Source organism: Panulirus ornatus, chromosome 2 (genome assembly GCF_036320965.1).
Source record: "Panulirus ornatus isolate Po-2019 chromosome 2, ASM3632096v1, whole genome shotgun sequence".
NCBI classification, from domain to species: Eukaryota; Metazoa; Arthropoda; class Malacostraca; order Decapoda; family Palinuridae; genus Panulirus; species Panulirus ornatus.
Window position 1 is genome coordinate 37,074,444 of NC_092225.1, and position 13,347 is coordinate 37,087,790.

The window sequence follows — 13,347 nt, forward strand, 5'->3', positions numbered from 1 at the left end:
AACGAAGCTCATGTGTGAAGGGGAAGAGTGGTTTGGAAATGTCTTTGGTGTAAAGTAATGGGTCAGTGAGAGGACTAGAGCAAGGGAAGGAGTAGCACTACTCCTGATCCAGGAGTTGTATGATTATGTGATAGAGTGTAAGAAAGTGAGCACTAGATTGATATGGGTAAAACTGAAAGTTGACGGAGAGAGATAGGTGATTTTTGGTGCATATGCACCTGGGCATCAGAAGAAAGTTCATGAGAGGCAAGTGTTTTGGGAGCACTTGAATGAATATGTTAGTGGTTTTGATGTACGACACAGGGTTTTAGTGATGGGTGATTTGAATGCAAAGGTGAGTAATGTGGCAGTTGAGGGAATAATTGGTATACCTGTGGTGCTCAGTGTTGTAAATGGAAATGCTGAAGAGCTTGTAGATTTATGTGCTGAAAAAGGACAGGTGATTGGTTTAAAAAGAGAGATATGCATACGTATGCGTATGTAAGTAGGGGAGATGGCCAGAGAGCGTTATTGGATTACGTGTTAATTGATAGGCACTGGAAAGAGAGACTTTTAGATGTTAATGTGCTGAGAGGTGCAACTGGAGGGATGTCTGATCATTATCTTGTGGAGGCGAAGGTGAAGATGTGTAGAGGTTTTCAGAAAAGAAGAGAGAATGTTGGGGTGAAGAGAGTGGTGAGAGTAAGTGAGCTTGGGAAGGAGACTTGTGTGAGGAAGTACCAGGTGAGACTGAGTACCAAATGGAAAAAGGTGAAAACAAAGGACGTTAGGGGAGTGGGGGAGGAATGGGATGTATTTCTGGAAGTAATGATGGCTTGCGCAAAAGATGCTTGTGGCATGAGAAGCATGGGTGATGGGCAGATTAGAAAGGGTAGTGAGTGGTGGGGTGAAGAAATAAGATTGTTAGTGAAAGAGAAGAGAAAGGCATTTGGACGATTTTTGCAGGAAAATAATGCAATGAGTGGGATATGTATAAAAGAAAGAGGCAGGAGGTCAAGAGAAAGGTGCAAGAGGTGAAAAAGAGGGCAAATGAGAGTTCGGGTGAGAGAGTATCATTAAATTTTAGTGAGAATAAAAAGATGTTTTCGAAGGAGGTAAATAAAGTGCTGAGATAAGTGAACAAATGGGAACTTCAGTGAAGGGGGCTAATGGAGTCGTCATAAGAAGTAGTGGTGATGTGATAAGATGGAGTGAGTATTTTGAAGGTTTGTTAGATAATTTTGATGATAGAGTGGCAGATATAGGACGTTTTGGTCGAGGGGGTGTGCAAAGTGAGAGGCTTAGGGAGGATAATTTGGTAAACAGAGAGGAGGTAGTAAAAGCTAGGTGGATGATGAAAGCCGGCAAGGCAGCGGATTTGGATGGCATTGCAGTAGAATTTATTAAAAAAGGGGGTGACTGTATTGTTCACTGGTTGGTAAGGATATTTAATATATGTATGACTCATGGTGAGGTGCCTGAGGATTGGCGGAATGCTTGTCTAGTGCCAATGCACAAAGGCAAAGGGGACAAATGTGAGTGCTCAAATTACAGAGGTATAAGTTTGTTGAGTATTCCTGGGAATTTATATAGGAGGGTATTGATTGAGAGGGTGAAGGCATGTACAGAGCATCAGATTTGGGAAGAGAAGTGTGGTTTCAGAAGTGGTGGAGGATGTGTGGATCAGGTGTTTGCTTTGATGGCATATGATAGAGTTGATAGATATGCTCTGTGGAAGGTATTAAGAATATATTGTGTAGGAGGCAAGTTGTTAGAGGCAGTGAAAAGTTTTTATCGAGGATGTAAGGAATGTGTACGTGTAGGAAGAGAGGAAAGTGATTGGTTCCCAGTGAATGTAGGTTTGCGGCAGGGTTGTGTGATGTTTCCATGGTTCTTTAGTTTGTTTATGGATGTGGTTGTTAGGAAGGTGAATGCAAGGGTTTTGGAAAGAGGGGCAAGTATGCAGTCTGTTGTGGATGAGAGAGCTTGGGAAGTAAGTCAGTTGTTCGCTGATGATACAGCGCTATTGGCTGATTCATGTGAGAAACTGCAGAAGCTGGTGACTGAGTTTGGAAAAGTGTGTGAAAGAAGAAAGTTGAGAGTAAATGTGAAGAAGAGCAAGGTTACTAGGTACAGTAGGGTTGAGGGACAAGTCAATTGGGAGGTAAGTTTGAATGGAGAAAAACTGGAGGAAGTGAACTGTTTTAGATATCTGGGAGTGGATTTGGCAGCGGTTGGAACCATGGAAGCGGAAGTGAATCATAGGATGGCGGAGGGGGCGAAAATTCTGAGAGCCTTGAAGAATATGTGGAAGTCGAGAACATTATCTCCGAAAGCAAAAATGGGCATGTTTGAAGGAATAGTGGTTCCAATAATGTTGTATGGTTGCGAGTCGTTGGCTATGGATGGAGTTGTGCGCAGGAGGGTGGATGTGCTGGAAATAAAGATGTTTGTGGACAATATGTGGTGTGAGGTGGTTTGATAGAATAAGTAATAAAAGGGTAAGAGAGATGTTTGGTAATAAAAAGAGTGTGGTTGAGAGAGCAAAAGAGGGTGTTTTGAAATGGTTTGGTCACATGGAGAGAATGATTTAGGAAAGATTGACCAAGAGGACATATGTGTCAGATGTGAAGGGAACGAGGTGAAGTGGGAGACCAAATTGGAGGTGGAAAGATGGAGTGAAAAAAAAAAATTAAGTGTTCGGGGCCTGAACATGCAGGAGGGTGAAAGGCGTGCAAGGAATTGAGTGAATTGGAACGATGTGGTATGTCGGAGTCGACGTGCTGTCAATGGATTGAACCAGGGCTTGTGAAACGTCTCGGGTAAACTATGGAAAGTTCTGTGGGGCCTGGATGTGGAAAGGGAGCTGTGGTTTCAGTGCATTATTACATGACAGCTAGTGACTGAGTGTGAACGAATGTGGCCTTTGTTGCCTTCCTAGCGCTACCTCCCGCACATGAGTGGGGAGGGGGATGTTATTTCAAGTGTGGCAGTGTGGCGATGGGAGTGAGTAAAGTCAGAGAGTATGAATTATGTATATGTGTATATATGTATATGTCTGTTTGTGTATATATATGTATACGTTGAGATGTATAGGTATGTATATTTGCGTGTGTGGACGTGTATGTAGGTACATGTGTATGTGGGTGGGTTGGGCCATTCTTTTGTCTGTTTCCTTGCGCTACCTCGCTAACGCGGGAGACAGTGACAAAGGAAAATAAATATTTACATATATATATATATATATATATATATATATATATATATATATATATATATATATATATATATATATATATATATATATATATATATATATATATATATATATATATATATATATATATATTTGTATATATATATATATATATATATATATATATATATATATATATATATATATATATATATATATATATATATATATATATATATATATATATATATATATATATATATATATATATATATGTATATATATATATAAATACAATATTGAAAAGAAAATGGCTAGTATAATAATGGTTGACTCACTGGAGCCAAGTATTTGGCAAATTAGTCTGGTGTATTTTTTTTTACTGAGATCCTGTTTTATAGAAAGTTCACTACATATAACCATTTATTACTGTAGACTTCTACTTCCATCTTCAATCATGCCATACAGAAGTGTCTTTCCATGTAGTCCATTGATTATTGGTAGAGTTCGGAAACATAGATATCAATTAACTTATCTCTCTGAAAGTCTTTCTTATCTCAAGGTTGAGCAACTTGATAATTCATTTGTATAACCTAATCGTCCAGTATGGGGTCATATGTTTACTTTCAAGGGGGCCCAGTAGTTGATGCGTCTGTGTGCTACGTTGTCATCGTTATGTATTTGGTATAGATATTATGTCATCAGTATCATCGTAACTACACAAATTAAAGTTACTATGCATACATGTATACTTGTCATCAAATGAGTTTTCTGCTTATGATATTAACATTTCATAACCAGCAGTGATACAAAGGTCACAAATAACCAGAGAATATCTGGACTGTCTCTCTGAAAAAAGGGTCTTGACTAGTTTCATATAATCCGACACAAGCGCACATCTTCACCGCCAAACACCAACCAATCACAGATTCCACAGTGGCATTGTTACTGTTCCCACCAATCAATTGCAGGTTTACTTTAGTCTCCGCCCAGTGGGCAAGGCTCAGCGTTCTCATTATTTGCTAAAGACTCATCTGAAGGGTTGACGAGCTTGTATAAAGTCTGTAATACGTGCCTGCCTCTCACTGTTCCTTTGTCAACCTCCAGCACAAGTTAGTCGATCCTGGGATCAGCTGTCCACCGTTACTCTAACTGTAAGACATAGATCTTTGAAATGTGCTAAGATTGTATCAGAAGCAGCGGTCATTATTCAATTTTTTCCTCAAAAACAAATCTGATGACTAATTATATGTTTTCTGAGATGAGTAATTACAATTAAGAAAACTATTGTATCATCAGAGTCACTAAGCCATCATTATAAAACTTGAATTAGCATCCTGAAAATTAACTTATCAATAGACCAAGTTAACCCGTTACGAAAACTAATACTGTCAATCATTAAGACTTATCTTTCACAATTAAAGACAACTAAAGCTATGTAGCATTAAACATGAGCTTTAATAACCCAAAGTCATATCATACCACAAGTAAATTACCAACTTAATGACGTATCATTATGAAGATCAACTTTTTACCGTAAAATCTGTAGGATTTATTAAAAAAAGACTCATTTCGGAGCTGTGGCGGGGCGGCGACGGGAATAACTAAAGGCAGCAAGTGTGAATTATGCACATGTGTATAGATGTATATGTCTGGGTATGTATATATATGTATATGTTGAATTTTATAGGTGTGTATATGCGTGTGTGTGGACGTATATATATATATTCATGTGTATGTAGGTAGGTTGGGACATTCTTTCGCCTGTTTCCTTGCGCTATCTCGCTAACGCGTGAGACAGCCACAAAGTATAATGATGAAAAAGAAATTATATATATATATATATATATATATATATATATATATATATATATATATATATATATATATATATATATATATATATATAATGTGGTGAGTAATGTGGCAGTTGAGGGAATAATTGGTATACATGGGGTGTTCAGTGTTGTAAATGGAAATGGTGAAGAGCTTGTAGATTTATGTGCTGAAAAAGGACTGATGATTGGGAATACCTGTATAAAAAGCGAGATATACATAAGTATACTTATGTAAGTAGGAGAGATGGCCAGAGAGCGTTATTGGATTACGTGTTAATTGACAGGCGTGCGAAAGAGAGACTTTTGGATGTTAATGTGCTGAGAGGTGCAACTGGAGGGATGTCTGATCATTATCTTGTGGAGGATAAGGTGAAGATTTGTATGGGTTTTCAGAAAAGAAGAGTGAATGTTGGGGTGAAGAGGGTGGTGAGAGTAAGTGAGCTTGGGAAGGAGACCTGTGTGAGGAAGTACCAGGAGAGACTGAGTACAGAATGGAAAAAGGTGAGAACAATGGAAGTAAGGGGAGTGGGGGAGGAATGGGATGTATTTAGGGAATCAGTGATGGATTGCGCATAAGATGCTTGTGGCATGAGAAGAGTGGGAGGTGGGTTGATTAGAAAGGGTAGTGAGTGGTGGGATGAAGAAGTAAGAGTATTAGTGAAAGAGAAGAGAGAGGCATTTGGACGATTTTTGCAGGGAAAAAATGCAATTGAGTGGGAGATGTATAAAAGAAAGAGACAGGAGGTCAAGAGAAAGGTGCAAGAGGTGAAAAAAAGGGCAAATGAGAGTTGGGGTGAGAGAGTATCATTAAATTTTAAGGAGAATAAAAAGATGTTCTGGAAGGAGGTAAATAAAGTGCGTAAGACAAGGGAGCAAATGGGAACTTCAGTGAAGGGCGCAAATGGGGAGGTGATAACAAGTAGTGGTGATGTGAGAAGGAGATGGAGTTAATATTTTGAAGGTTTGTTGAATGTGTTTGATGATAGAGTGGCAGATATAGGGTGTTTTGGTCGAGGTGGTGTGCAAAGTGAAAGGGTTAGGGAAAATGATTTGGTAAACAGAGAAGAGGTAGTGAAAGCTTTGCGGAAGATGAAAGCCGGCAAGGCAGCAGGTTTGGATGGTATTGCAGTGGAATTTATTAAAAAAGAGGGTGACTGTATTGTTGACTGGTTGGTAAGGTTATTTAATGTATGTATGACTCATGGTGAGGTGCCTGAGGATTGGCGGAATGCGTGCATAGTGCCATTGTACGAAGGCAAAGGGGATAAGAGTGAGTGCTCAAATTACAGAGGTATAAGTTTGTTGAGTATTCCTGGTAAATTATATGGGAGGGTGTTGATTCAGAGGGTGAAGGCATGTACAGAGCATCAGATTGGGGAAGAGCAGTGTGGTTTCAGAAGTGGTAGAGGATGTGTGGATCAGGTGTTTCCTTTGAAGAATGTATGTGAGAAATACTTAGAAAAGCAAATGGATTTGTATGTAGCATTTATGGATCTGGAGAAGGCATATGATAGAGTTGATAGAGATGCTCTGTGGAAGGTATTAAGAATATATGGTGTGGGAGGAAAGTTGTTAGAAGCAGTGAAAAGTTTCTATCGAGGATGTAAGGCATGTGTACGTGTAGGAAGAGAGGAAAGTGATTGGTTCTCAGTGAATGTAGGTTTGCGGCAGGGGTGTGTGATGTCTCCATGGTTGTTTAATTTGTTTATGGATGGGGTTGTTAGGGAGGTAAATGCAAGAGTTTTGGAAAGAGGGGCAAGTATTAAGTCTGTTGGGGATGAGAGAGCTTGGGAAGTGAGTCAGTTGTTGTTCGCTGATGATACAGCGCTGGTGGCTGATTCATGTGAGAAACTGCAGAAGCTGGTGACTGAGTTTGGTAAAGTGTGTGGAAGAAGAAAGTTAAGAGTTCATGTGAATAAGAGCAAGGTTATTAGGTACAGTAGGGTTGAGGGTCAAGTCAATTGGGAGGTGAGTTTGAATGGAGAAAAACTGGAGGAAGTGAAGTGTTTTAGATATCTGGGAGTGGATCTGGCAGCGGATGGAACCATGGAAGCGGAAGTGGATCATAGGGTGGGGGAGGGGGCGAAAATTCTGGGGGCCTTGAAGAATGTGTGGAAGTCGAGAACATTATCTCGGAAAGCAAAAATGGGTATGTTTGAAGGAATAGTGGTTCCAACAATGTTGTATGGTTGCGAGGCGTGGGCTATGGATAGAGTTGTGCGCAGGAGGATGGATGTGCTGGAAATGAGATGTTTGAGGACAATGTGTGGTGTGAGGTGGTTTGATCGAGTGAGTAACGTAACGGTAAGAGAGATGTGTGGAAATAAAAAGAGCGTGGTTGAGAGAGCAGAAGAGGGTGTTTTGAAGTGGTTTGGGCACATGGAGAGAATGAGTGAGGAAAGATTGACCAAGAGGATATATATGTCGGAGGTGGAGGGAACGAGGATTGAAGAGGGAGACCAAATTGGAGGTGGAAAGATGGAGTGAAAAAGATTTTGTGTGATCGGGGCCTGAATATGCAGGAGGGTGAAAGGAGGGCAAGGAATAGAGTGAATTGGAGCGATGTGGTATACCGGGGTTGACGTGCTGTCAGTGGATTGAATCAAGGCATGTGAAGCGTCTGGGGTAAACCATGGAAAGCTGTGTAGGTATGTATATTTGCGTGCGTGGATGTATGTATATACATGTGTATGGGGGGGGGGGGGGTTGGGCCATTTCTTTCGTCTGTTTCTTTGCGCTACTTCGCAAACGCGGGAGACAGCGACAAAGGATAATAAAAAAAATAAATAATATATATATATATATATATATATATATATATATATATATATATATATATATATAACTGAAAGTGGATGGACAGAGATTGGTGCCTACTGGGGCCTATGCACCTGGGCATGAGGAGATCACGTGAGCCAAGTGTTTTGGGAGCAGCTGAGTGAGTGTGTTAGAAGTTTTGATGCACGAGACTGGGTTATAGTGATGGGTTGTTTGAATGCAAGTTTAAGAATGTGGTAGGTGACGGTATAATTGGTGTACATGGGGTTTTCAGTGTTGTGAATGGATATGGTGAAAAGCTTGTAGATTTTTGTGCTGAAAAAGAATTGGTGATTGGGAATAACTGGTTTACAAAGAGAGATATACATAAGTATACATATGTAAGTAGGAGATATGGCCTGAAAGCGTTATTGGATTACGTGTTCATGGATAGGCGTGTGAAATAAAGACTTTTGAAGGGGAAGCTGGAGGGATGTCTGATCATTATCGTGTGGAGCGGAAGGTGAAGAATTATAGAAATTTTCAGAAAAGAAGGGACAATGTTGGGGCGAAGATAGTTGTGAGAGTAACTGGGCTTGGAAAGGAGACTTGTGTGAGGAAGTACCATGAGAGATTGAGCAAATGACGTAAGGGGAGTGGGGGAGGAATGGGATGTATTTTGGGAAGCAGTGATGGCTTGCACAAAAGGTACTTGTAGCATGAGAAAGGTGGGAGGTGGGCAGATTAGAAAAGGTAGTGAGTAGTAGGATGATGAAGCAAGTTTATTAGTGAAAGGGAAAAGAGAGCCCTTTGGATGATTTTTGCAGGGAAATAGTGCAAATGATTGGGAGACGTTTAAAAGAAAATGGCAGGTCAAGAGAAAGATGCAAGAGGTGGAAAAGAGGGCAAATGAGTGTTGGGGTTAGTGAGTATCATTAAATTTTAGGGAAAATGAGAAGATGTTTTCGAAGGAGGTAAATATAGTGCATAAGGTAAGGAAACATATAGGAACATCGGTGAAGGGGGCAAATCGGGGAGGTAAAAGCAAGTAGTGGTGAAATTAGTAGATATAGTGGGCATTTTGAAAGTTTGTTGAACATGTTTGAGGATATATTGGCAGATGTAGGATGTTTTGGTCGAGGTCATGTGCAAAGTGAGAGGGTTAGGGAGAATGTTTCGATAAAGAGAGTAGAGGTAGTAAAATCTTTGCGGAAGCTGGAAGCTGGAAAGGCAGCTGGTTTGGATGGTATTGCAGTGGAATTTATGACAAAAAGAGGGTAGTGTGTTGTTGATTGGTTGGTAAGGATATTCAATATACGTCTGGTTCATCGTGAAGTGCCTGAGGATCGGTGGAATGCATGAATAGTGCCATTATACAAAAGAAAATGGGATAAAGGTGAGTGTTCAAATTACAGAGTTATAAGTTTGTTAAGAATTCTTTGGAAATTATATGGGCGGGTATTGATTAAGAAGGTAAAGGCATGTACAGATCATCAGATTGGGGAAGAGCAGTGTGGTTCCAGAAGTGGTAGAGGATAAGTGGATCAGGCATTTCCTTTGAAGAATGTGTATGTGAGAAATAATTAGAACAACACATGGATATGTATGTAGCATTTATGGATCTGGGAAAGGCATATGGCAGGGTTGATAGAGATGCTTTGTGGAAGGTAGATTGCTTGAAGCAGTGAAATTATTTTACCAAGGATGCAAGGCATGTGTAAGAGTAGGAGAGGAAAATATCTGGTTCCCAGTGAATGTCGGTTTGCATGATGCTTCCATGGTTGTTTAATTTGTATATGTATGGTATGGTTAGGGAGGAGAATAAAAGAGCTTTGGAGAGAGGGGCAAGTATGCAGTCTGTTATGGATGAGACGGCTTGGGAAGTGAGACAGTTGTTGTTTGTAGATGATACCGCGCTGGTGGGAGGCAAGATCGTTATCTTGGAGAGCAAAAATGGGTATGTTTGAAGTAATAGTGGTTCCAACAATGTTAATGGTCGCGAGGCATGACCTATAGATAGAGTTTTGCGGACGAAGGTGGATGTGTTGGAAATGAAATGTTTGAGGGCAATATGTGGTTTGGGATGGTTTGATGGAGTGAGTAGTGAAAGAGTAAGAGAGATGTGTGGAAATAAAAGAGTGTGGTTGAGAGAACAGAAGAGGGTGTTGATATGGCTTGGTCAAATGGAGATGATGAGTAACGAAAGAGAGACAAATAGGAGGTATGTGTCAGAAGTGGAGGGAACGAAGAGAAAAGGGAGAACAAATTGACCAACCCCCTCCCCCGGCAGGCGTGCGAGGTAGCGATAGGAAAGACAACAAAGGCCACACTCGTTCACAATCAGTCTCTAGCTGTCATGTATAATGCACCGAAACCACAGCTCCCTTTCAACATCAACATCCAGGCCCCATAAACCTTTACATAGTTTACCCCAAACGCTTCACATGCCCTGGTTCAATCCATTGACAGCAATTCGACCCCATTATACCATATCGTTCCAATTCACTCTTTTCCTTGCATGCTTTTCACCCCCCCGGCATGTTCAGGCCCCGATCGCTTAAAATCTTTTTCAATCCATCTTTCCGCCGCCAATTTCTTCTCCCACTTCTCCTAACAACTTGCCTCCCACAGAGTACCTCTATCAACTCTACCATATGCCTTCTCCAGATCCATAAATGCTACATATTAATCCATTTGCTCTTTTAAGTATTTTTCACATACATTTTCAAAGCAAACACCTGATCCACACAATCTTCACCATTTCTGAAACCACACTGCTCTTCCCCAATCTGATGCTTGTGCATTCCTTCACCCTCTCAGTCAATACCCTCCCATATAATTTCCCAGGAATACTCAACAAACTTATACCTTTGTAATTTGAGCACTCACTTTTATCCTCTTTGCCTTTATACAATGGCACTATGAATGTATTTCACCAATCCTCAGGCATGTCACCAAGAGTCATATATACATTAAAAATTCTTACCAACCAGTCAACAACACAGTCACCCCCTTTTTTAATACGTTCTACTACAATACCATCCAAACCCAATACCATGTCAGCTTTCATCTTTCCGCAAAGCTTTCACTACCTCTTCTCTGTTCACCAAATCATTCTCCCTAACCTTCTCACTTCGCACACCACCTCGTCCAAAGCACCCTGTATCTGCAACTCTATCATCTAACACATTCAACTAACCTTCAAAATACTCACTCCATCTCCTTCTCACATCACCACTACTTGATATCACCTCCCCATTAGCCCCCTTCACCGATGTTCTCATTTCTTCTTTCCGTCCTATGCATTTTATTTACCTTTCTTTCAAAACATCTTTTCACTCTCCCTAAAATTAAATGATATTCTCTCACGCCAACTCCCAGTTACCCTCTTTTTCACCTCTTGCACCTTTCTCTTGAACTCCTGCCTCTTTCTTTTATACATCTCCCAGTCATTTGCACTATTTCCCTTCAAAACTTGTCCAAATGCCTCTCTCTTCTCTTTCACTAATATTCTTACTTCTTCATCCCACCACTCACAACCCTTTCTAATCTGCCCACTTCCTAAGCTTCTCATGCCACAAGCATCTATTGCACAAGCCATCACTGCTTCTCGCAATACATCCCATTCTTTCCCAACTCCCCTTACGTCGTTTATTCTCACCTTTTTCCATTCTGCACTCAGTCCATCCTGCTACTTCCTCACACAAGTCTCCTTCCTAAGCTCACCTACTCTCACCAGTCTTTTCACCCCAACACTCTCTCTTCTTTTCTGAAATCTCGACAAATCTTCACCTTCGCCTCCAAAAGATAATGATCAGACATCCCTCCAGTTGCACTTGTCAGCATATTTACATACAAAAGTCTCTCTTTCGCGTGACTATCAATTAACAAATAAACAAATAATGCTCTCTGGCCATCTCTCCAACTTACATACGTATAGTTATGTATATGTCTCTTTTCAAACCAGGTATTCCCAATCACCAGTCCTTTTTCAGCACACAAATCTAGAATCTCTTCACCATTTCCATTTACAACGCTGAGCACCCGATATACACCAATTACTCCTTCAACTGTCACATTATTCACCTTTTTATTCAAATCACCCATCACTATAACTCGGTCTAGTGCATCAAAAGTACTAACACACTCACTCAGCTGATCCGAAAGCACTTGCCTCTCATGATCTTTCTTCTCATGCCCAGCAGCATATGCACCAATGATCACTCATTTCTCTCAATCCACTTTCAGTTTTACCCATATCAATCTAGAGTTTACTTTGTTGCACTCTGTCAAAAACTCCCAGCACTCCTGTTTCAGGAGTAATGGTACTCCCTCCCTTGCTCTTGTCCTCTCACTAACCCGTGACTTTACTCTGAAAACATTCCCAAACCACTCTTCCCTTTACCCTCGAGATTCGTTTCACTCAGAGCCAAAACATCAAGTTCCATTCCTTTACATTTGGTAGACATGCGATTGTCTTGGACAATCGCATGTTTACGAAATGGCGTCATACCTGTCTCTTCGTTGTATATCAACTGACTGATATATTTCTCTCTTGTGTCTCCCCTAACGATGTGATTATTACAAGAAAGTGCAATTGGGAACTTATCGTGTTTCACTTTCCTCGTGGATTCTTATAAATATATGTTTATATATATATTTTGGAAAGAGGGGCAAGTATGAAGTCTGTTGTGGATGAGAGAGCTTGGGAAGTGAGTCAGTTGTTGTTCGCTGATGATACAGCGCTGGTGGCTGATTCATGTGAGAAACTGCAGAAGCTGGTGACTGAGTTTGGTAAAGTGTGTGAAAGAAGAAAGTTAGGAATAAATGTGAATAAGAGCAAAGTTATTAGGTACGGTAGGGTTGAGGGTCAAGTCAATTGGGAGATAAGTTTGAATGGAGAAAAACTGGAGGAAGTAAAGTGTTTTAGATATCTGGGAGTGAATCTGGCAGCGGTTGGAACCATGGAAACGGAAGTGGATCATAGGGTGGGGGAGGGGGCGAAAATTCTGGGAGCCTTGAAGAATGTGTGGAAGTCGAGAACATTATCTCGGAAAGCAAAAATGGGTATGTTTGAAGGAATAGTGGTTCCAACAATGTTGTATGGTTGCGAGGCGTGGGCTATGGATAGAGTTGTGCGCAGGAGGATGGATGTGCTTGGAAATGAGATGGTTGAGGACAATGTGTGGTGTGAGGTGGTTTCATCGAGTAAGTAACGTAAGGGTAAGAGAGATGTGTGGAAAAAAGAGCGTGGTTGAGAGAGCAGAAGAGGGTGTTTTGAAATGGTTTGGGCACATGGAGAGAATGAGTGAGGAAACATTGACCAAGAGGATATATGTGTCGGAGGTGGAGGGAACGAGAAGTGGGAGACCATATTGGAGGTGGAAAGATGGAGTGAAAAAGATTTTGTGTGATCGGGGCCTAAACATGCAGGAGGGTGAAAGGAGGGAAAGGAATAGAGTGAATTGGACCGATAGGGTACACCGGGGTTGACGTGCTGTCAGTGGATTGAATCAGCGCATGTGAAGCGTCTGGGGTAAACCATGGAAAGCTGTGTAGGTATGTATATTTGCGTGT